Genomic DNA, 22,888 nt, shown 5'->3' with positions numbered 1-22,888 from the left:
AGCCCCGTGCGGGACAGGGACCGTGTCCGACCTGATTAGTAGAGTGCTCAGGACGGCGCTTGACGCGTATTAGCAGATATCATTATCATTCCGGCTACAGAGGAGGTCTCGCTGCAGTTGCCCATAAACGTCCAGGGCGATCCGATCCTTCCCGTCGGGTCGCCGTCATACGGTCCGTTTCTCGTCTCCCGAGGGGCACGGTGACCTCCGTGACCTTGGCCATCCTCTCATCCCTGGATGAGCGAGACAGAACTCGGCGGCGACACTCTGCTCCGGGTCACCGGTGCCGCGCGGCGGGCCGGCCGGTTGCGGAACGGGTCCCAGGCTCGGTCTACCTCAGACTGGTCGTCAGGGGAGAGCGTCCGCCGATCCTGAGACGCGGTTCCGAGTCATCCGCGCGACCCCGTGGCCCGCAGACGCCGGCTCCCCTGTGAGGAGTTCAGAGATCTTTGATGATGCTCTCAATAAATCGAAACGATCGCTTAGACTTCTAAACTTTCAGTAGAATTCATCTGAATCGAGGTCTTTATTAAAAGGCCTTTATTTCGAAAGAAATGTGATAGATATATTTATCCCGGAATTTTTCATCGACATGTCAAAAAACTGGAGGTTTCGAACGAGGCGGGGCAAATCGGTCCGGATCGCGTCGGAGCTCGGTGAATGGTACCCTCGGCCTGGAATTGAATAGGGACGTCTGTGAGAGCTGAGAATTGTTTCCTTACATTTTTTCAACACGAGCACAGGACGGAGATTATTTCACTGCGCCTTCCGATTTATCTTGATCCGATCCATCCAGATTCTTCTTCATCTTCTCCCTTAACTCGATTTTCTTCTCCGGCTGTGATTTCCCTCGCTGCTCCAGGAGGAGATAAGGCAAACTGTAAAACCCCCTCCAGGTCGCCCATTCTGTCACAGGGATGTGATAGTCTGTCTTCGGGGGTGTTGCGAGACAATTTTTTTTAGCGTTACTCGCTAAGTGCTTACCGCGGGCCGGGCTTTATACTAAGCTCTGGGATGGAGACAAGATGATCGAGTTGGGCACAGCCCCCGTCCCGCGTGGGGCCAGAACCTAAGTCGGAGGGAGGGGGATTCGATCCCCGTTTTACAGATGCGGTAACCGAGGCCCGGAGAAGTTAAGCGATGACGACGAGGGTACTTGTTAAGGGCGTACTCTGCGCCAGACACTGTACCGGGCGCCGGGATGGATTCCACGCCAGTCGGGATGGACGCAGTCCCTGCCCCACGTGGGGCTCACGGTCTCGATCCCCATTTTCCAGATGAGGGAACTGAGGCCCAGAGAAGCGAAGCGACTTGCCCGCGGTCACACAGCAGACAAGTGGCGGAGCCCGGATCAGACCCCCGTGACTCCCAGGTCCGTGCTCTCTCTCCGCTCCGCCACGCTGCTTCCAGGTGACCCGCCCCAGGGACACCCAGCGGGCAAATGGACTCCGGGCCTGGGAGTCGGAAAGCCGAGGGCTCCAATCCCGGCTCCGCCACTTGTCTGCCGTGTGACTTGGGCAAGTCGCTTCGCTTCTCTGGGCCTCCGTTCCCTCATCTGGAGAATGGAGGTTAAGACCGTGAGCCCCACGCGGGACGGGGACTGCGTCCGACCCGATTTGCTCGTGTTCACCCCGGGGCCACCCCGTCGCCGAGAAATGCCCCTGCCTGTCAGCCCCACCCTCACCCCCGCCCAGGGCCCACCTGGCCAAGCCTTGATTCCTGCCCGGCTCCTCTGCTCTTGAGAATTGGAAATCATTTTTACACCCCCCCCCCCCACAACTCCCCGTTACCCTAGCTACTCCTGCTGGACCGAGTCCCCGGGCAGGGCTCCCGCTGGGTTCCCGCGTGCCCCCGCCGCTCGTCCGGGGTTCAGGTGGAATATGCCAGCGTCCGTGTCCCGGAGGAGGATTCTCCGGTCGACCGTCCGTTAGAAATGCGCCGTGGGAGGACCGAACTGCCACTCTTTCCCCAGGACAGGGAGGAGAGCGACCTCCCGTCGGGCTGCCGGGCCAGGTTGCCTCGTGGCAGCGGACCCGGCTTCACGGGCGCCGCGGGGCGGTCCCCATCGCTGGCGGATGGGGTCTGGGAAAGGCCGGGAGGGCTTCCCGGCCGGCCCCCCGGGTCAGCGCCGCAGAGCAGAAGGGATTGGCGTGGCAGATTTCGGCCGAGCGCGGAGCCGCCCTGGGAAGGCCGTGCGAGGGGAGGGACGGTGATGGGGTGGCTACAGGGTGGAGGAAGTGAGGGAGTCGCGCGCCGTAACGTCCTTCTGTAATGCAAACTGACCCCCGGAGGGGCCGTGGGGCGGGGGGACGGGAGGCGAGGCACGATTTCGGCCACCCTCGGTCTCCCCCGCTCTCTGCCGACGTCTCGCCGGACCCCCCAGCTCGGGGGGGGGGGGTCTTGCTCGGTCAGCGGGGCAGAGGCGGGGGGAGTCAGGGTAGCAGCTTGGCCCAGGGAATGAAGCCCAGGCCTAGGAGTCAGAGGGACCTGGGTTCTAAATCCCGGCGCCCCCACGTGCCTGCTGGGCGACCCTGAGCAAGTCGCCCTCCTTCCCGGTGCCTCAGTTACCTCCTCTGTAAAATGGGGATTGAGACTGGGAGTCCCGTGCGGGACGTGGGCCGAGTCCAACCTGACTGGCTTGTGTCTATACCCCAGTGTTTAGTACGGTGCCCGGTACGGAGTAAGCGCTTAAAGGATACCATTAAAAAAAAAAAAAGCGGCCCAAGTCCGGGGAACCTTCCTCCTTCTGGGAAAGGAGATGAGTCTGGGAGGAACTTTCTGCCTCGGCTTTCCACGGGAAAGAGATCATTAACGGCCTAGGCCGCACCCAGCCAGTGTGGGTGACGGAGGGACAGAGACGAAGGTGTTTTTCTCGGCTGGGGTTGAGCAGCCATCCTCATCTGCCCTATCTCTGGCCGGTCTCGCCGACAGATAGATTTCTTTATTCACCAGGTAATCAAAGGTCACTGGAAAGAGGAATATGCCACTTCCGCTCATAAAATAAAGTTAAACAGTACTTAGCATTCATATCTTTCCGGGGTGGGAAACCAAATGCGGTTCATCTGGCTGAATGAAGACCTGCGGTGCTGAAAGAGATCGGTCCCAAGATTTGTTTTAACAGAGGACGATAAATCTTTCGGCCCGCGTCTCCGGCTGTGACACGTAGCCGCCGGGCGCGCTCTCTTTCCTACCGCGCAGAGATCGGCACCGGGGCTCGCCGGGGACGGGCCGGCCCGCAGAACAACTTCGGGAGGGGGCCTGGGGTCCCGACCCGCGGAGCGCCGCGGAGGGGCGGCGGGAGCGCCAGGGTCGCCGGGCGGCACCGAGTCCACGGACCCTGGGGCATTTTCAGAGAGGCTTCTGGGTCGGGTTTTGCCACTCTGACTGCGGCCCCGGAGGGCCCCAGTTAGCGTCTACGAGAGGAAACCCGGTCGGAACGACCCCTGACCCCTCTGCCGGGTGAAAAATGCTTTTAAACGTTTCCATCTGGGTGCCGTTTCGGTCCTTTTTCCGGTCCCTGGCCGTTAGGGACGCCGGCCTCTCTCCCCGTCCTCTCCCCTCTCCAGACTTCCCTCTCCCCGAGAGCAGCCCCTGGGAGGCAGGAGAAGGGGTCGGGCCAGGAGAGCGACGAGGCGGACGGAAGGGCAGCGCGGAGATCTCCCCCCGGGCTCCTCCGGAGGCCGACGGAATTCACTCAGCCCGGCCGTGGCTAACTCGTGGGTTTCGGGCGGGGGCGTTCCCCGAGGAGCGGCAGTGGATAATGGCTCCGGGACGGGGGGGTGATCCACAGTGTGGAAGGCAACCGAGGGGTCGAGGGGGATTAGGACGGAGTAGAGGTCGTCGGATTCGGCGAAACGGAGATGGCGGGTTTGGTGGAGTGAAGGGGACCCAAGCCGGATCGGAAGGGATCAAGGAGAGAATCGGGAATGGTCCGTCGGCTACGAGGGACGGCGTCCCAGGCCGGAGGCGGGAGGCGGGCCGGGGTCGCCGGCCAAATAGAAGAGATCGAGGTAGCGTGAGAAGGTCAGCGGTAGAGGAGCGACCGTGTCAACGGCCTCGTCCGGCCCGAGCCGGGCCTCCCTAACCAGCCGCCCCTGGCTCTCAGTGACGGCCGCCTGTCGCTTCGGTGCGGAAGCGTCGGCCCCATCCTTCGGGAACGGCCCCGGCCTAGACGGCGGCGGGGACCGTTCCGAGGACGCCGAGGGCCGTCCTCGTCCCCGTCAGACGGCTCCCCGAGGTGATCTGTCGCGGAGCGCTCCCGACGCGGCTCGACGGGCCGGGAGAAATCCCCCGTGACTTCCGGCCCGCAGGCGGGCGGTCTCTCGGGATATCCTCTCGCACCATCCGATGACAGATTTGACTTTCTGGGTCCGCCCGCTCGGGCGAGACACCGTCGGGTCGATCCCCGCGCCCCCCCCTCGAGAACCTCCGGCGACTGCCCGTCCGCCTCCCCGTCAGACAGACACTTCTCAGCGTCGGCTTTGAGGCGCTGAATCGCCTCGGCCCCTCCTGCCTCACCTGGCTACTCTCCCACCGCGACCCGGCCCACGCACTCCGCTCCTCTCACCGGACCTTGTCACTGGACCTCGCTCTCGTCCATCTTGCCGCCATCCTCTCGCCCACGACCCGACCGTGGCCCGGAATGCCCTTCCTCCTCAGATCCGCCACACGATCTCTCTCCCCCGCTTCAAAGCCTTCTTAAAGCCTCCTCCGAGAGGCCTTCCCTGACTAGGCCCTCCTTTGCTCCTTTCCCACTCCCTTCCGCGTCACCCTGACTTGCTCCTTTCATTCATCCCCCCTCCCGGCCCCGCGGTACTTACGGGCTTCTCTGTAGTTTTATTGGTTTATATTGAGAGACTGTAAGCCCGCTGGGGGCGGGGAACGTGTCTGTAAATTCTGTTGCACCCTCCCAGACGCTCAGTACGGTCCTCCCCGGACAGTGAGCACTCAGCGAATACGATCGAACGAATGACTGGATTAGATGGTGCCCTTCGTGTGGAGAAGGGGCTGCTTCTGACCTGATTGTCTTATATCTCTCCCGGCGCTTAGTACAGTTCTCGTTACGTAGGTGGTGCCTGGGAAATGCGACAGTTATTACTGCTAGCCTTCTAATTTACCCTCAAGAGGACTCCGGGGGCCGGAGTTTGGAGAGAAAATAGGGTTGCCGGTCACCAGGGGCACGATTCCCGTGAGCCCCATGGAGGACAGCGATCGTTTCCGACGCCCGCCCGTGTACGCTCTCCCGGCGCTTAGCCCAGTGGCGGGCACTCAGTAAGCGCCTAACGAATGCCCCTAGGCGGTCACCACCCCCAAGGTCACTCGCCTTTCCTCGGGAGGACCCGAGCCGGTCAAGGCCCAGCGTCTTCGAAGCCAGTCTCCCGGATGGCTCTTCTGCTTCTCCGGACAAGCGGCCCGGCCTCGTGGAAAGAGCGCGGACCCGGGAGTCCGAGGACCTGGGTTCTAATCCCGGCTCTGCCAACTGCCGGCGACCTTAGGCAAATCAGTTCAATCCTCTGGGCCTCAGTTTCTTGATCCGTAAAACGGGGATCCAATGCCTGATCACCCCTCTACTTAGAAGGAGAGCCTCGTGTGGGAGAGTTTGACCTGCTTACCTTTATCTTTCCCCAGGGTTTAGGACAGTGCTCGGCACATATCGCTCGTTATTATTACCTCTGCACTTGAGTCGTTATTCCCTAAGCACTTAGGTACCCACTCCACTCCCGCGCTCCACGACATTTACGTACCCATCTTGAATAGCAATAATAATAATATTGGTATTTGTTAAGCGCTCACTACGTGCAGAGCACCGCTCTAAGCGCTGGGGGAGATACAGGGACGGATCGGGTCGTCCCACGTGAGGCTCACGGTTAATCCCCGTTTTACAGAGGAGGTCACTGAGGCACAGAGAAGTGAAGCGACTCGCCCGCGGTCCCACGGCTGACAAGTGGCAGAGCCGGGAGTCGAACCCGTGACCTCTGACTCCGAAGCCCAGGCTCTTTCTCTCTGCTTCCCGGCTGCTTCCCTGACTGAAACTGATTTAAATGTCAGTCGACCTAGCGGGGCGTTTCGGGAGCGCCTACTTTGTGCAGAGCACGGTGTCAAGCCCTTGGGAGAGTACGGTGGAGTTGGTAGACAACCCCTGCCCGCCGGGATTTTACACTCGGGTGGGAGGAGTTTCTAATCTAGTAAGGGGAGCTTTCCCCCCTCGGGGTCCCAGCTGGAGAGAGTTTCCGGGACTCTACCAGGCCCGGCTACGGGAGGGAGGGTCCAGGCCTAGCCATTCCGTCCCTAGCTTGGCCAGTGGCTGGCGAGGGGAAGGCCACCTGCTACCAGGCAAGAGTCACCCGTGCTGAGTTTTTACCAAGAAAACTCCACGGATCCACGACCAGAACGATCGCGGAGGGACAGCGGGGCGTTCGGGGAGAGAGATATCCGTGGCGTCGCCACGGCATCAGACAAGCGGAGCTCGCTATTCTCTTAGCCTCTTGAGGCCCTCGATTCAACCGTCTACGTCCTAGACTATCGTCGCTCCGCCGGTCGGCCTGCTGCCGAGGTAACGGAATTCCGTGCGGCCAACGTAAATTGCGGGTTGCGCTTATGGCTTCCGCGGCGCGGACCGATACGTCACCTCGGTTTCCTTTAGATCTAACCCTGCTCCCAGGAAACTGGAGGGATCTGTGAATGGCTCTGCAATCATTCGCACGTCTTCCGGGCGAGAGCCTCTGGAATGTAGTGTTCCGCTTCCCGAGGTTCTGGAGTGTCTCCGTCTAGGACTTAGGACAGTTTATATACGCTACTTCGGGGGGGGGGGGGCTTCTTTCCGCTCTCCGTGAATGACTTCGTATCCCGCCTCCGCCCCTTGTCGGCTGTGTGACCGTGGGCGAGTCACTTCACTTCTCTGTGCCTCAGTTCCCTCCTCTGTAAAATGGGGACGAGGACTGTGAGCCTCACGTGGGACGACCTCATCCCCCTGTATCTAGCCCAGCGTTTGGAACGGCGCTCTGCACACAGTCGGCGCTTAACAAACACCAACGGTGTTATCTCTCTCCCGTTACACCGCGATACTAAGAATGACCACGGTGCTTCTTGCGCGCTTACTCTGTATCAGACGCCGTTCGGAGTGCTGGCCTAGACACAAGCTGATCAGGTTAGACGTAGTCCCGGTCCCAAATGGGGGCTCCCGCTCTTGATGCCCATTTTACAGAGGAGGTAACTGAGGCACACAGAAGCCAGGTGACTCGCTCGAAGTCACCCAGCAGACGCGTGGCGGAGACGGGTCCTCCTGACTCCCAGGCCGGGGCTCTAACCACGGGGGACGGGGACCGCGTCCAATCCGATTATCCCGTATCCACCTCGGCGCTCAGTACGGTGTCTGGCCAATAAGAATAATGATAATTACGGTATTTGTTAGACAGGCAGGTCGGGTCCCTGGCCTCGGTGGGGCTCCCGGTCTCAATCCCCATTTTACAGATGAGGTCACTGAGGCCCAGAGAAGGGAAGCGACTTGCCCAAGGTCACCCGGCCGAGAAGGGGCGGAGCCGGGATTGGAACCCATGACCTTCCGACTCCCAGGCCGTGCCCGATCCGCTACGCCCTGCCGCTCCTCCTGGCAAGCGCTCAGCGGATATCCCAATTCCACGAAAGCGGGGGAGATTTCAGTCGGATACGAGGGAGAACCTCCCGCCTTCGGAACGGCGGAAGGGACGATCTCCGGCCCCGGAGCTCTCTAAGAGAAGCTTAGCGGTCACTTGGCTGCTTAGCGACAGGAAGCCGGACCAGACGGTCCCCTGGGGAAGGCCGCCAGCTCCGGGATCCTGCCGGCTGATTCCCAGGCAGATCAGCCCCCTCCCGGACTCCGCTCGGCCCCGGGGCCGCGGCGCGCCATCCCGACGGTTAGCCCCGCCTGGCCGGGAGCACAGAAGGACCCGGGGCCCCATCGGACCGCCTTCTGGACGCGGAGAGCAGCCGGGGAGAAGCCGTGGGAACGAGGAAACGGCGGCGTCTGGTGTTCCCGGCCCACCCGCTCGGCTCCGGAAATTCTCGGCGCTTCTGGAGACGCGGGCGCGGGATAACAGTAATGATCGTGATGGCGTTCGTGAAGGACTCACTATGGGTCGAGCACCGTTAACAATAATAACGACGATGTCGGTGTCTGTTGAGCGCTTACTACGTGCCGAGCACCGTTCTAAGCGCCGGGGTGGACACGGGGGGAATCAGGTTGTCCCACGTGGGGCTCATTTTACAGACGAGGCAACTGAGGCACCGAGAAGTCAGGCCACTCGCCCACGGTCCCACAGCTGACAAGTGGCCGAGCCGGGGTTCGAACCCACGACCTCTGACGCCGAAGCCCGTCCTAAGCGTTGGGTAGACAGAGGAGAATCAGGTTGGACACGGGATGGCCCGGTTCCCGAAAAACGCAGGCTTCTGTCGCGTCGGGCCTCTCGGAGGATACGTTTTGGCCGTTCGCCAGACTCCTATCCGTGGTTTCGGGGTGGTTTTTTTTTTTTTAACGCTATTGGTTAAGCGCTCACTGTGCGGCAGACACTGTACTGAGCACTGAAGTAGATACCAGCCAGTCAGGTTAGACACAGTCCCTGTCCCACATGGGGCTCGCAGTCTCAGTCCCCGTTCCGTGAGGCGAAGCGACTCGCCCGAGGTCGCACGGCAGACGTGGCGGAGCTGGGATCGTCGTTATCATTATTATAAAGTAAATAAATAAAAATAAAGGGTGCCGTCTGTTAAGCACTTACTACGTGCAAAGCCCCGTTCTAAGCGCTGGGGGACACGAGGTGATCAGGTCGCCCCACGCGGGGCTCACCGCTTTGATCCCCATTTTACGGAGGAGGTAACTGAGGCACAGAGAAGTTAAGCGACTTGCCCAAAGTCGCACGGCTGGCAAGCGGCAGGGCGGGGATTCGAACCCACGACCCCTGACTCCCAGGCCCAGGCTCTTTCCACTGTGCCTCATTATGCCCGTGAAGTGTTCGCTACGTGCCAAGCACTGCCCTAAGCCCTGGGGTAGATACGGGTTGATGAGGTTGGGCGCGGTCCCCGTCTCCCGCGGGGGTCGACGCTCTCCGTCCCCCTCTTCCGGATGAGGTAGCTGAGGCCCCGAGCGGTCAAGAGACTCGACCGAGGTCTCCCTGCGGGCAAATGGCAGAGGCGGGATTAGAACCCAGGACTTTCTGACTCCCAGGCCTGGGCTCTATCCACCGGGCCAGGCAGCTTCTCCGAGAGCGGCATCTTGAGGGCATCGCCTGACCCGCCACCAAATCTGAACGCGCCCGCGGGGCCTGGGAAGATTCATTCCGTGGTGTTCACTGAGCGCCTACCCTGTGCGGCGCGCTGTACTAAGCGCTTGGAATGGCCAGTTCGGCAACAGATAGAGGCGATCCCCGCCCGACGACGGGCTCCCGGTCTCGACGGGGAGGATGGACCGTCTCCTCGCCCAGGGCGCCCGCCTGCGCTAGGAGGCGAGGACTCCTTACGTCGCCGGCAATCGACCCCAACATCGAACGTTTCCGCGGGGAAACCCGACGGCTCCGTCCCCTCGAGGAGGGAGCGGGTCGTCCCTCGCGCGGCCGGGGCGGGGAGGGGAGTGGAAGAGTAAGAAAACGAGGGAAATTTGGCTCTCTTCCCTCGGGCCGGGCGCCGGGCAAGGAGGGAATGGGCATTTCGGGTTACGGAGTTCGGCTCCTTTTCTTGCGGGCCCGGGTTCCAAACTGCGGCGCGGTGAAAAATGACTACGGGACGCTCGGGGACCAGACTGGGGCCACGGAGGCTTTGGCGCGCCAAGGTTACGCGGGGGCTTTGTCACTGCCAGTCGGCGCGGGCCGCCCGAAGCGGGGCGGCGGGACGGCTGGGCCCGCTCGTGAGAAATGGTGCGCGGGTCCTCTCCCCCATTCCTCACCCTGACTCCCGAGCCGGGACGCGGGGCGGCTCAGGACAAGTCCTTCGGGACAAGTCCTGGGAGACGGGAGAAGCTCCCGGCGGCCCCCCGCCGCGTTACCGCTGGCGATGCGCTCGGCCGGGGCCCGGCACGGACCCCGGCGAGAGCGGGGATGTCGGTAATAATCATAATGTTGGTGTCTGTTAAGCGCTTACCATGCGCCGTGCACCGTTCTAAGCGCTGGGGGAGATACGGGGTCATCGGGTCGTCCCACGGGGGGGGGGGGGGGGGGGGCTCACAGTCTTCATCCCCGTTCTCCAGGTGAGGGGACCGGAGCACCGAGAAGTGACTTGCCCAAAGTCACACGGCCGACGGGGGGCGGGATTGGAACCCACGACCTCTGCCTCCCGAGTCCACTGAGCCACGCTGCTTCTCTATAACGGTAATCACGGTGCCCGTTAAGCGCTTACCACGTGCCGAGCACCAGTTCTAAGCGCCGGGGTAGACCCAGGGTAATCAGGTTGTCCCACGTGGGGTTGGCGTTTTTAATCGCCGCCTCGCGGATGAGGTGACTGAGGCGCAGAGAAGGTAAAAATGACTTGCCCGAGGTCACGCCGCGGGCGAGCGGCGGGGCCGGGGTTAGAACCCACGCCCTCTGATTCCCAAGAACGTGTTCTTGCCGCTGAGTCAGGCTGCTTTCTCTTCCCGAGTACCGAACTTGGAGAGGGAGAAATTCGGCCGGGCGGGGGTTGGCCCAAGAGAAGACGGTATGCCCGACTCCGGAGCTTCCACGCTTGTCTGATAATCACGACCGTGTGCCAGACGCCGCTCTAAGCACTGGGGCAGATACGAGATAATAATGTCGGTATTTGTTCAGCGCTCACTGCGCGCAGAGCGCTGTCCTACGCGCTGCGGGGGGGACACAGGGGTCACCGGGTCGTCCCACGTGAGGCTCACGGTTAATCGCCATTTTCCAGATGAGGCAACCGAGGCGCCGCGAAGTGAAGTGACCCGCCCACGGTCAGACGGCTGCCAAGCGGCAGAGCGGGGATCGGAACCCATGACCTCGGACCCCCGAGCCCGGGCTCTTTCCGCTGAGCCGCGCTGCTTCTCTAGGAATCATGCCGATGGCACTGGTTAAGGATTCGTTCGGTGTCAGACGCCGGTCTGAGCTCCGGGATGGAGACGCGCTAAGCAGGTTGGACCCAGTCCCTGTCCCCCGTGGGGCTCGTGCTCTGAATCCCCATTTTCCAGAGGAGGTAACTGAGGCCCAGAGAACTCAAGTGACTTGCCCGAGATCACACAGCGGACGGCGGCGGGGCCGGGATCAGAACCCAGGTCCTTCTGACGCGCGGGCCCGCGTTTTAACCATTAGGTCACGCCTGCTCCTTGCTCGTCCGGGCTTACCACCCGTAACGCCCATAATTGAGAAGGCCTGGGAGTCACCAGGTCACGGGTTCTAATCCCGGCCCCGCCACTCGTCTTCCGGGACACCTGGAGCGAGCCCCCTTCGCTGGGCCTCGGTTCTCTCACCTGTAAAACGGGGGTAGGGAACGCGAGCCCGATGCGGAACAGAGGCCGTGCCCAACCCTTGTACCTACCACGGTGCCTGGCACGTGGTAAGCGCCTAACGCACTATAAAATTCTTCTTATTATAACCCCCCCCCCCCAGCCAAGGGAACCGGCCACTCGACTGATTGGGCCCAGCGCTGGGAGTTCAGACAGCCGGGAAGCGACGCGGCCTAGTGGATAAAACCCAGGCCCGGGAGCCAGAGGTCCTGGGTTCCGATCCCAGTTCTGTCGAGTGATAGTGGGCAAGTCACTCCACTTCTCCGTGCTTCGATTTCCCCAACGGCTCCAGAACGGGGATTCGACCTCTCCCGCCTAGACGGGGACGGGGACCGCGTCCAGCCCCATCGACTGGTCCGTACCTCGGCGCTTAGAACGGTGGTCGACGCACGCGGGGAGCCCTTAACAAACACCGCAGGAAAGAGAGGCCCGTACGAGATTCGCCGTCCCTGGCCTTCCTCTGGAAGCTCCGGACTGAGTTTCTTGAAACGTTGGTCGCGTGAGCCGCCTCCTCGAATGGCTTGAAGCGAGGGGCCCTTTAGACTCATCGGCTCTTTTCCCAGATGGGCGCCAGATGGACTTCGGTGTGGACGGCAGGAACGGCGGGTGAGGGCTCGGTAAACGCGGTCGAATGAAGAGCGGACGAATGAATGCGCGGGAAAGCGTCCCAGGCGCACCCGGGGCCGATACCCACTCGGTCGTGCTTACCGCGCGCTTGCGGCGTGCCGAACGCCGCACTGAGCACTCGCTGTAGGCGTAACGGATCGTGTCGACGCTTACCGGGCACTCGGTACGGGGGGGGGGGGGCGGTCCGCACGCGGTAGGCGCTCGATAAATCCCGTTAACCGATCGGCGTGCTCTAGCGTACCCTTCCGAGCGCTCGATCCGGCTCTCTGCGTACGGCGAGGGCTCGACCGATAGCGCTGATGATGATCGATTGATTCGAACAACAACCCCCGAGCCACGACTGTTGGGTTTCTGTGTGTGTGTGTGTGAGAGAGAGAGAGAGAGAGAGAGAGAGAAAAGATAGAGGGAGTCTGCGTGGGAGACCGACTGCATACGTCTACCTGTGAGAGTCTGTACGTGACTGACTGAATGTGTTATTTATGTGACCGTGTCAGTGTCTAGCACAGTTCTTTCTTCGTTCTCCCCGCACCTCTCCGACCGATCTCTTTCGTTGCCCTTCATGGGGTCTTCCTCTGCTCCCCACCCCTAAGTCTGGGGGTCCCCCTCTAGCCTGGCCTTACGCCCACTCCCCCGGGGAACTCTCCCCCAGCTTCGACTATCCCCTCCAAGCAGACGACTCCCAAATCTACCTCCGCGGCCCCGCTCCTGCTCCTTTATCTGTGACCTCCCGTTTCCTCCTGACTCCACCTGGCTGGCGCCTCAAACTCACCGCGTCTAAAACCGAACAAAATCCTCTGCTCCTCCTAATGTTTCCGTCGCTGTAGACACCCCCCTCGCCCTCCCCTTCTCCCAGGCACTTAACGCTGACATTATCCTCCGGTCCTCCCTCTCTTTCAGATCCTGTATTCCATCTGTCCCAGATCCTGGCAGTTCTTCCTCCGGAACTTATCCAGAATCCTCCCCTCCCTCTCCCTCCAGACCGTCTCCTCGGTTTGGTCCCGGCGCTCCGATCTGTCTAACCGTATTTTCCTCCTCGCCGACTTCCTTGCCTCCGGACCCTCCTCGCTCCGGTCCACCCTTCACTCTGCTGCCCGGAGCGTTTTTCTAAAACGTCGTTCTGCACGCCTCTCCCCGCTCCTCTTAATCTCCGGTTGGCGGTGACTTATCCCGCTCGGCATCAAGCAGAAAGTCCCGCTCGTCAGCTCTACCCCTTCGCCAGAACTGAGAAGGACATCCACGCTCACCGCTGCATTCCCTCCCGCCATCGAGGGTCCCCGCCCCGGGCCCGCCGGGATGGGAATCGAAGCTGCTCCCCCGGGCCCACAGAATCCCCCTCCCCGGGAATCGGCCCCGGCTCTCCTCCGCCCCATCCGGCGGACTCCGTCCCGTCCCGCCTTCCCCCGCTCCGACGGGAAAGAGAGAACCCCCCCCCACCCCCCGTGACGCGAGGCCTCCAAAATCCTTGATGTGTTTGCTGTGGTTACGGGCTCGCGTCGAACTCTGAGTCCTAGGAGCCTGAAATTCTGCTCCTTTAGCCTCAGCAGCCTTCTGATTTGGGGTTCGTTCGGTGCGTTTATCTGTGCTTTACTGTTCTGTCGATCCTGATGTGGCATTCTCCTCCCCATTTATACTCTTAGATTTGGGGCTGCCCTCTTCCTCTCCCCCGGCCAGGGACAGGGACCTTAGCTAATTCCCACTTGCACATTCTCTCCTGGTACTTAGTACAGTGCTCCGCACGCAGTAAGCGTCTAATAGATTCCATTATTACTACTATTGCTATTTCAACGTCTTCGACCAGCTCACTGTCTCCTTCTTACTACACCCAGATGGCACACTCGGCTCCCCTCAAGCCATCCCAGTCCCCGAGCCTCGTCTCTCTCCCCACCCGATCCTTGTTCGCGTCCTTCTCCTTGCCTGGAGCTCCCTCCTCCTTCAAATCCAGGAGCCCCTCTGCACCGCCGAAGCCTTTCTGAGGTCACAGCTCCTCCAGGAGATCTGCCCCTACTGATTTCTAATCCCCCACCCTTGCCCTTCTGCCCCACCTAAGTACTCGGATACTCCAAGTTAGCGAGACCATCTCCCGACTATCTCGTGTCCACCCCAACTCCCGGTACGGGGCCGGACACGTAGCAAGCGCCTATCGAATGCCGTCATCCTCATTTTTCTCACGCTCAACCTCTCCCCATTCCCTGAGTATTTACGCACCGATCTTTATAATCTCTCCTTTCCTCGCATCTATAATTTAGCAATCAATCGATCTTATTCTTTGAGCTCTCGCAGGGCGCTGTGCTGAACGCTCGGGAGACTACGGCGCAGCAGTATAACGGGCACGTTCCCTGCCCGCGACGAGCTTACGGTCTAGAGGGGGAGGTAGACATTGATATAAGTAGATGAATAAATAGCCCCTCACGTGGGGTTCACGGTCCTCCAAGAGCTTAATTGAGAGGAAGGTCCCGGAGACAGACACAACTAGAGCGATGAAACAAAGGGCCGGATGGACGAGAGAGGCTCCGCACCTCGGGGGCCGGGAGGAAGGCGGGCGTTGCCGCGGTGCTTTCCTCGGTGGGGGTGGAGGGGTCTGAGAGGGAGGGGGAAGCAACTTTTATCCCCGGGCTGGTGCCGACCCAGCATGCAGGAGCAGGCGGTGGGAGGAAAGCGAGGGGGCCGTAATCCCGTCCGGGCCGCCGGGGCGCTGCCCGAGCGCTTGATGTACCATTCTGCACGTAGTGGGGACTCGTTAAAAATCAGTGGTTGATCGATCGGATCACTGGGATTCAGAAGAGTTGGATTCTAGCACCGGCCCGGGCGAGTCACTTGACCTCTCTGAATCTCGGTCTCCCCTTCCGTGAAACGTGACCGCTAACACCTGCCTCCCCCTCCCCCTCAGGCGCGTTAACAACAATTATCGTTACGGCGTTCGTTAAGCGCTTACTGCGTGCTAGGCACCGTACTAAGCGTCGGGGTGGACGTAAGAAAGTCGGGTGGGACTTCACGTCGCGGTCCCACGCAGGGCTCACGGTCTCGATCCCCATCTTACAGACGAGGTGAAATCGGGACAAGCCCCCTGTGGGGCTCTCGGTCCGAGTTCCCATTTCGCAGGCGGGGTGACCGAGGCACAGAGAACCGAAGCGACTTGCCCAAGGTCGCGCAAGCAGGCCCACGGCAGAGCTGGGCTTAAAACCCGGCCCCCCCCGCCTCGCAGGCCCACGCTCCTTCCGGTCGGCCTCGCTGCTTCTCGTATGGATTCCTGCCACGGGAGCAGCTGTACTTTATGCTGTTCATAAAACCTTATCATCAAATCAGCTTAAGGTCAGGAGAAGTTGAACCAAATAACGAGACACTTCTCCACAGAAATAACTTCCCCGTCATCTTCTTCTACCTCTTTCTTGCTTGCGGTCTGACGGGCTCCTCCCCGGAGGAGGAGCCCGCGGGGGTAATCGAGACGCGGACGGTCCCGGCTAGACTCTCCGGGAAAGGTCCCCTCGTCCTCCCTGCAGAACGACGCCCCTGGAGAGGAAACTTTCGTCGGATCTTTCGGATGTCAATCCCGGCATCTCGGTCCCTTTGAGCTTCCCGGAAATCTTCTACGGCACATTTAGGTTTGAAACTAATACTGCTGTCTGCTGTCGTTTTCGTCTTAGGCCGTCGAGTCGCGTCCGACCCACAGCGACGCCGCGGACGCGGCTCTCCCAGAAGGCCCCACCTCCATCTGCGACGGTTCCGGTGGTGGATCTCGGTAAAAATACAGAAGGGGTTTACCGTCGCCCGCCTCCGCGCGGTCAATTTGAGTCTCCGCCCTCGACTCCGCTGCCCAGCACGGGTGAGTTTTGACTTGTAGCGGATGGCCTTCCACCCGCCAGCCGCCGGCCGAGCCTCTGCTTGACGATCCCTCCCCCAGTCGAGGCCGGTAGAGGACTGGAAACTCTCCGGGCGCGCCCCCGAGAGGTGGCGACGACTTCCGCTAATTGAAATGATAAGGATAACAGTCTGTTAGGCACTCGCTGTGTTCCAAGAATTGTGCTAAGGAGGGGGGTAGGTACAAAATCTTGACAAGGAATTTGGTCTAGCGGATAGAACACAGGCCCGGGAGTCCGAGGACCTGGGTTCCAAGCCGCTTATCTGCTGTGCCTCACTTAACTTCTCTGTGCCTCGGTTTCCTCTTCCGTAAAACGGGGGAATCAGACGGCGAGCCCCACGGGGACCTGGGCTGTGTCCGATCTGCTTATCTTCTATCTACCCCAGCACTCAGCGCGGTGCCTGGCACAGCGTAAACACTTAGCGCACACCGTTAAAAGTCAAAAGACCGAGAATACGCACGGTCCCTCTCCCACCTGGGCACACCGTCAGAGGAGGAGGGGGGAAAAGGCGTTCGATCTCCGTCTTACAGGACGCAAAATCGGGGCACAGAAAATGTAACTCGAGCTTAGTAGGGTGGTCTGAACTCAGGAAGATCTCACTAAATAGCAACCGTCGACTTGCCCCCTAACATCACGCAGCAGGCAAACGGCAGAGGTGGGCTCAGGACCCGATCTGATTTATTTTTGGCGGCCAAACAATCTGTGGTCTTATCGTGGATCACCCCGCCGCAAATCAGTAAGCGAGTAAGTCGGCCGATCGAGTGGATTAAGGAGAAGGACGATGGCCAACTGTCTCACGGCTCTCTCACTCTAGGATCCCGAACAGTTTCTACCTTAGGCGAGCTATGACCTGAATGGCGTCTGACCTTTCGAAAGCTCAGCCGGTATTAGAGCTCTTGGACCTAAACGCGTACACCGGGCCTCGGAGCCGAGACGCTCTCCATCTGGGTGGGAGGGGAAAAAGGGAGGGGAAAAGGCCTCCCCTCTTCAGGGGCCAAATTAACTTCATTCTTACCCAGAAACAGGGGCAGAAAGTCTCTCATCCCAACAAAAGAAAGAAGGAAAAGTCTCCGGTCCCGGTAGAATTTAGGTCGAGTAATCCTCCGGACACCGGAACAGAGAGGATTCACTTCCGTACCTACGGTTCGAACGGTAAAACCGAAACCGAAGGTTTACAGGCGTCGCCTACGAGGACGTTCAGCTCGAGACGCTTACTACCACAGTGAACCCGGGAGGAATTCCTAGCTGACCCCCACCCCCCCCACCCCCCCGGCTTCGGTCGAGGCGAGGAAACAAGCGGAGGCGGACGGCGGGGAAGGAGCCAGCCTGAAAGAGCGGTTGGAGCTGAGGAAGGACACGATTCTCTCCTTGGAAGTCGGAACGAAGATCTAGACCCCCTCACTCGCCATTTGTTCCCGAGACGAGGTGAGCGTGTTCGCCCTGCCTCAGTGTCTTCCTGGTATTCCAAACTCACTCATTCATTCGGATCTCCACTTCGGACGAGGGGGAGGAGCGCCTCTCTGAGAGAGGGTTTTCCGTCTTGTCGGAAGTGGAGGCGGGTTAATCCATTTCCGCCGAGCGAGGAGGCTCCGAGGTGGATTCCCAACCGGACGCGGAGAGGGCCGCCGCTCAGCTCGGCGTGAGCGAACCGTGGGTGGGGAAATCTGTGTGAAGGCGGGGTGCTCTGGGAGAAGGACGGAAAGGCTCAGATGAAGCCCGTCAGAGGGCGGGGACCGTCCTCTATCTGTTACCGATCTGTCCATTCCAAGCGCTTAGTCACAGTGCTCCGCACATGAGAACATTAATAATGAATGAACGAGAATATTAATAATAATAACATCGGTATTTGGTAAGCGCTTACTCTGAGCGGAGCGCTGTTCGAAGCGCTGGGGGCGATACGGGGTCATCGGGTTGTCCCACCTGAGGCTCACCGTTAATCCCCATTTGACAGACGAGGTCGCTGAGGCCCGGAGAAGTTCATTCATTCACTCAGTAGGATTTATTGAGCGCTTACCGTACTAAGCGCTTGGGACGAACAGGTCGGCAGCAGATAGAGACGGTCCCCGCCGTCTGACGGGCTGACGGTCCGCTCGGGGGAGACGGGCACAAACGGAGTCGAGGGGAAGACCGTCCGGGAAAAACGACGGCGACTACATGGAATCAAGCGACGCGGTGACCGAGGCACAGAGGAGTGAAGCGACCCGCCCGCGGTCACACAGCCGACAAGCGGCAGAGCCGGGATTCGAACCCACGGCCTCTGCCTCCCGAGCCCGGCCTCTTCCCACTGAGCCAGGAGGAGACGCTTATCGCGCCGTGGCCGAGAGACGGTGTTGGGAGAGTGGGGCTGGCCCAGTCTCTCATTCCGTGACTCGCTGGAGTGAAGAGCAGAGGGCCACCGCGGTCTGGTGGATAGAGCCTGGGAGTCAGACGTTTCTAGGCTGTGTGACCTTAGGCAAGTCACTTCTCTTCTCTGGGCCTCGGTTACCTCATCTGGAAAACGGGGATCGAGACTGCGAGCCCCCCGTGGGACGGGGACCGCGTCCGTCCCGGTTTGCCGGCATTCACCGCGGAGCTCAGTAGAGCGCCTGGCGCGCAGTAGGTGCTTAACGAATGCCACGATCGTTACGATCATCACTATCGTTCACAGGTGCGGCGGCTTCCTGGGCCGGGCCGGGCCCGGCTGGCACCCCCGGGGCCGACTCCCTGCCGAGCGCCGGGAGACCGAGCTCGGCGACGAGTGCGGGGAATCTCCCTCCTCTCGAGAGGAGGACAGAGGGGAAGGACCGTCCGGAGCGGACGCCCCGACCTGCGAGATTAAAACAGAGTCCCTCGGCTGCGATCGCACCATCCCTCCTGGGTGACAAAGTAGCAGAAGACAGATCTGTGACAGCACCTATATATTTTCTTCAGGGCGGCGGAATCATCAGCCCGGCGAGGGGGGGGCGGGGGGGGAGGGAGGGCGGGGGCCCAGCTCGAATACGAGAACGACTTTCCGAAGCCGGGGTTTAATTTGATTGCTTTCATCAAGAGCCGACCGCTCACGACGCGGCGTGAAAAACGAGGCGGCCGCCGGCGGAGATGGCGACCGGCCCGCCGGGAGGAGATCCAATCCTCGAGGGGAGTCGGGACCCCCCCCCCCGAGCCTCCCGGCCCGTGGGTCGGTCTGACCGCCGGCGACACCGGAGGGGAAGAAGGACGCAGCGCACCGGGGCGCAGGGAGGCCGCTAGCTTGTCTGCTGCGTATCGTTGGGCGGGTCACTTCTCTGCGCCTCAGTTGCCTCCTCTGTAAAACGGGGATTAAGACCGCGAGCCCGGCACGTAGTAAGCGCTTAACCGGTATCGTCATTATTATTATTAGTCTGGTAATAACAGAATGAATGATGGGAGAACGATGACGGTATCCGTGAAGCGCTTACCACGTGCCGAGCCCTGTCCTGAGCGCTGTGGGAGATACGGGGTCAACGGGTTGGAAGATGGGGATTAAAGACGTGAGCCGCACGTGGGACAACCTGGTTACCCGGGATCCTCCCCCAGCGCTCAGAACGGCGCCTGGCACCTAGTGAGCACTCGATGCGTTCATCCAGTGGTATCTATTGAGCGCTTACTATGTGCGGAGCACCGGGCTAAGCGCTCGGCACGGACAGATCGGCCGCAGACAGAGACGGTCCCGGCCCGCTGACGGGCTCACGGCCTAAACGCGATCCATCGATCGATCGACGTTAACAAGGGGACAGGCCGGACGGAGCTGAGCGTCGATCGGGCAGAGCTGGGGAACTGGAGGCTCGATCCAGGGTTTTCCGGGAACCCCCCCCCGGATGGGGTTCAGTTAAGGCCCCCATGAATCGAGCACGTTGGAGGCAGGGGAAGGGGGACACGGCGTCTTTCCTCACGGAGTCAGGGGAGCGGGGACCGGAGGGACGGGGGAGAGGGGAACGGGCCTCAGCTTCGCCTTTGGAGGAAGTCGCTTCCGCGAAGCCGTAGATAATCGAAGAGTATCCCCATCTGATGGCCGAAATCTACGAGCGGAGAGGGGATCTGACGCTCGACGTTGGAAACTCCGAAAAGATGCCACGGACGTTCCGAGACGGCGCCCACGGCGCCGCTTTCGAGAAGGGCGAGGGCTGGCTCGGGAGTCGGAGGCGGCGGGTTCCGACCCCGGCTCCGCCGCCTGACAGCCGTGTGACTCCGGGCAGGTCACCTCGCTTCTCGGTGCCTCGGCGACCTCACCTGTAAAATGGGGATGAAGACTGTGAGCCTCCCGTGGGACAACCTGATGACCCCGTACCCACCTCAGCGCTTAGAACAGTGTTCGGCCCCTAGTAAGCGCTTAACGAATACCGACATTATTATTATTCGAAATCCTAAGCTGCCTAATCGGTAGGTCCTCTGGGAAACGGACAAGAGGTCCGGCAGCCACAGGGCATCAAAATTCATACGAAATTAAATGTCTATAATCCAAACCTCTTCGTGGTTATGAGCTCCAGACCTCTATACAAGGAGAAAGCGCCTGGTTTAGTGGATAGGGCCCAGGCCGGGGAGTTGGAGAACCCGGGTTCCGATCCCGCCTCTGCCACTTGCCTGCCGCGTGTCCCTGGGCAAGTCGCTTACCTTCCCCGGGCCTCGGCTTCCTCATCCGCAGAACGGGGATGCGCCGCCCACTCTCCTTCCTCCTTGGACCGTGAGCCCCCGGGGAGGAGAGGGACCGTGGCCAAGCTCACTATTTTGTCTCTGCCCCGGCGCTTCGCGCTCGACGGGCGCTCGACAGATACCGCGGCCCTTATTAAGGCACATTTAACTCCCGGAGAAGTTTCAGCAGCGTCACCGGCTCGACGTCCCTGACGCTCCGCGAAGGCGGGAGCTCCAGCCCCGCGTGGGACAGGGCCCAGGACCAACCTGCCTCTCTGATTATAGGAATTTTGACATCCTCCTCCCTCGGTCATGCTCAGCCCTTAGGAGTTCCGCCCGCCCACATCCCGAAACAAATCCTCACCCGCGCCATCGCCGTCGAACCCGGAGGACGGTGAGGTGGGTAGATGATGGCAACGAACGTAATTAGGTTTCTTAAAATATCACCTAGGCCGTAAACCTCAGGGTTTTCAAACTCGTCTTCTCACGAACCAAGACGAGGGATGTGTTTTTGAATGCGGGGTCAGAGTAGAGAATCACGACCAGAATCTCCCAGGCGCTTAGTACGCTTCTCTGCCCACAGAAGATTCTCGCCGCGGACCGACCGATCGGCCAGATGGAAGACGGCGGATGTTCCCGTCTGACAGAATTTCACTTCGGTCAGTCGGTCAGTCGTATTTATTGAACGCTCACTCTGCGCAGAGCACTGTACTAAGCGCTTGGGAGGGTACGATATAACGCGATAGCGGATATATGGCCCGCCCACGACGAACTTACGGACCAGAGGGGGAGACAGTCGTCGGTATAAATGAATAAACTACGGATATTACGTGAGCGCTGTGGGTCTGGGAGGGGGTGATAGGGGAGAAAGTAATTCATTTATTTCTATGATAATTTTTCTTTACTGATACCTGCTTCCCCCTCTAGAACGTAAGTTCTCTGTGGGCGGGAAATATGTCTGGTATATCGAAATGTATATATATATATATATATATATAATGAGATGGGTGACCTTAACAGTGGATCGAACACGGACCCGGGAATCTGTAGGACCTGGATTCTAATCCCAGCTCTTCCACGTGCCTGCTGTGTGACCTCGGGCAGGTCGCTTAACTTCTCTGGGCCTCGGTTACCTCATCTGTACAGTGGGGATTACGAGTGTGAGCCCCATGTGGGACCGGGACCGTGTCCAACCTAACTCGTATCCCGGTGCTTAGAACAGTGCTTGGCTCGTAGTAAGTGCTCAACAAGCACCACGATTTATTTTTGGCTTATCCTGCCTGTTCTCCCGGGGAGGGGGACCCAGGAGAGCCCAGGGGAGCCGGCCCCTCCGAAAGGGATGGAAAGGGCGCGCCAACGGCTCTGTCCTCGCGGTCCGCCCGGTGACGTTTGCCAGAGAGTGCCAATCTGATTTTAACCCAAGGCAGTGACCCCCAAGTACTCCGGTGACGCGAGAAAGACAGAAAGGGAAACAGAGAGCTCTGGTCCGTATTGGTGCGGCCTCCAGCCTGGGCCTAGAATCCAAATCCGCCCGAGCAGTGGCGGCATTTACTGGGCGCTTACTCTCCGCCGGGTTCAACTCATCGGTCAGGGACCGGTGCCGAGCGGTGGGTCGGCCGGGATGGGCCCGGCCGCCGACCCGGCCCACGGCCACGGCCCCCTCCCCGGGGACCCCCCGGCTCGCTCTCGGGACGGCCGGACCCCGGCGGGGAATCCGACCGCGGCGGGCTCGGCGGCCCGAGGCCTGAAAAGTCTTCTCCCCGGCCCCGTTGTTCAATGTCACCGGGAACGGCGCTTCCCGACGGCGGATGACAAATGGGTCTGGCGTCCCCGGGCCTCGGGACGAGCCGGCCGTCGCCGTCTCCCCCGGAGCAGTTGCGATTATTTGTCATCTTAATCCGACCCGACGCCGGGGCTCAAACGAGCCCGGCCATTAGTCATCGCTTAGGTGTATCCCGCACTTACGTTAATATTAGCATATCATTATTATTACCCCGCGGTCGTAGGAACCGATGCAATTACCTCAGGGGGAAAATGCATTAAAGCAGGTTCTGCCACATGCAGAGAGTAAGCGAAAAGCAATCTGGAGCTCGTTCCACCTGTCTGCCGAATGCCGCGATCCGTTATCGTTAGCGTCGGAGGCCCTTCTCCCGGGTGCTAAGAGGAAACCGATCGGCGTGTTTTTCCGCTACTAACTGGAAAGGGTTCCGCATTAAAACCAGCGCCCCGGCCTTTGCAGGGTAACCTGCCCATCCTCGAACTCTCCGACATCTGCCGCCGTCGACCCAGTCCTCTCGGTATTTAAGCGGGCGGGACGATC

General features: G+C 60.5%; 1 long non-coding RNA gene across 1 annotated transcript; it reads right to left on the bottom strand.

The window, feature by feature from the left end:
• Positions 1–523: 523 nt before the first annotated feature.
• On the bottom strand, positions 524–2,309 carry LOC114816256. Its single transcript, XR_003764019.2, has 2 exons — positions 1,791–2,309; positions 524–674 (listed from the first exon to the last, which is right to left on the bottom strand). It is a non-coding gene; the product is annotated as an uncharacterized LOC114816256 (long non-coding RNA).
• Positions 2,310–22,888: the final 20,579 nt, after the last annotated feature.

This window comes from Ornithorhynchus anatinus, chromosome 13 (assembly GCF_004115215.2).
Source record: "Ornithorhynchus anatinus isolate Pmale09 chromosome 13, mOrnAna1.pri.v4, whole genome shotgun sequence".
In the NCBI taxonomy this organism is placed as follows: domain Eukaryota; kingdom Metazoa; phylum Chordata; class Mammalia; order Monotremata; family Ornithorhynchidae; genus Ornithorhynchus; species Ornithorhynchus anatinus.
The sequence above is the reverse complement of the archived record's forward strand: the minus strand, read 5'-3'. Positions and strand labels throughout refer to the sequence as shown.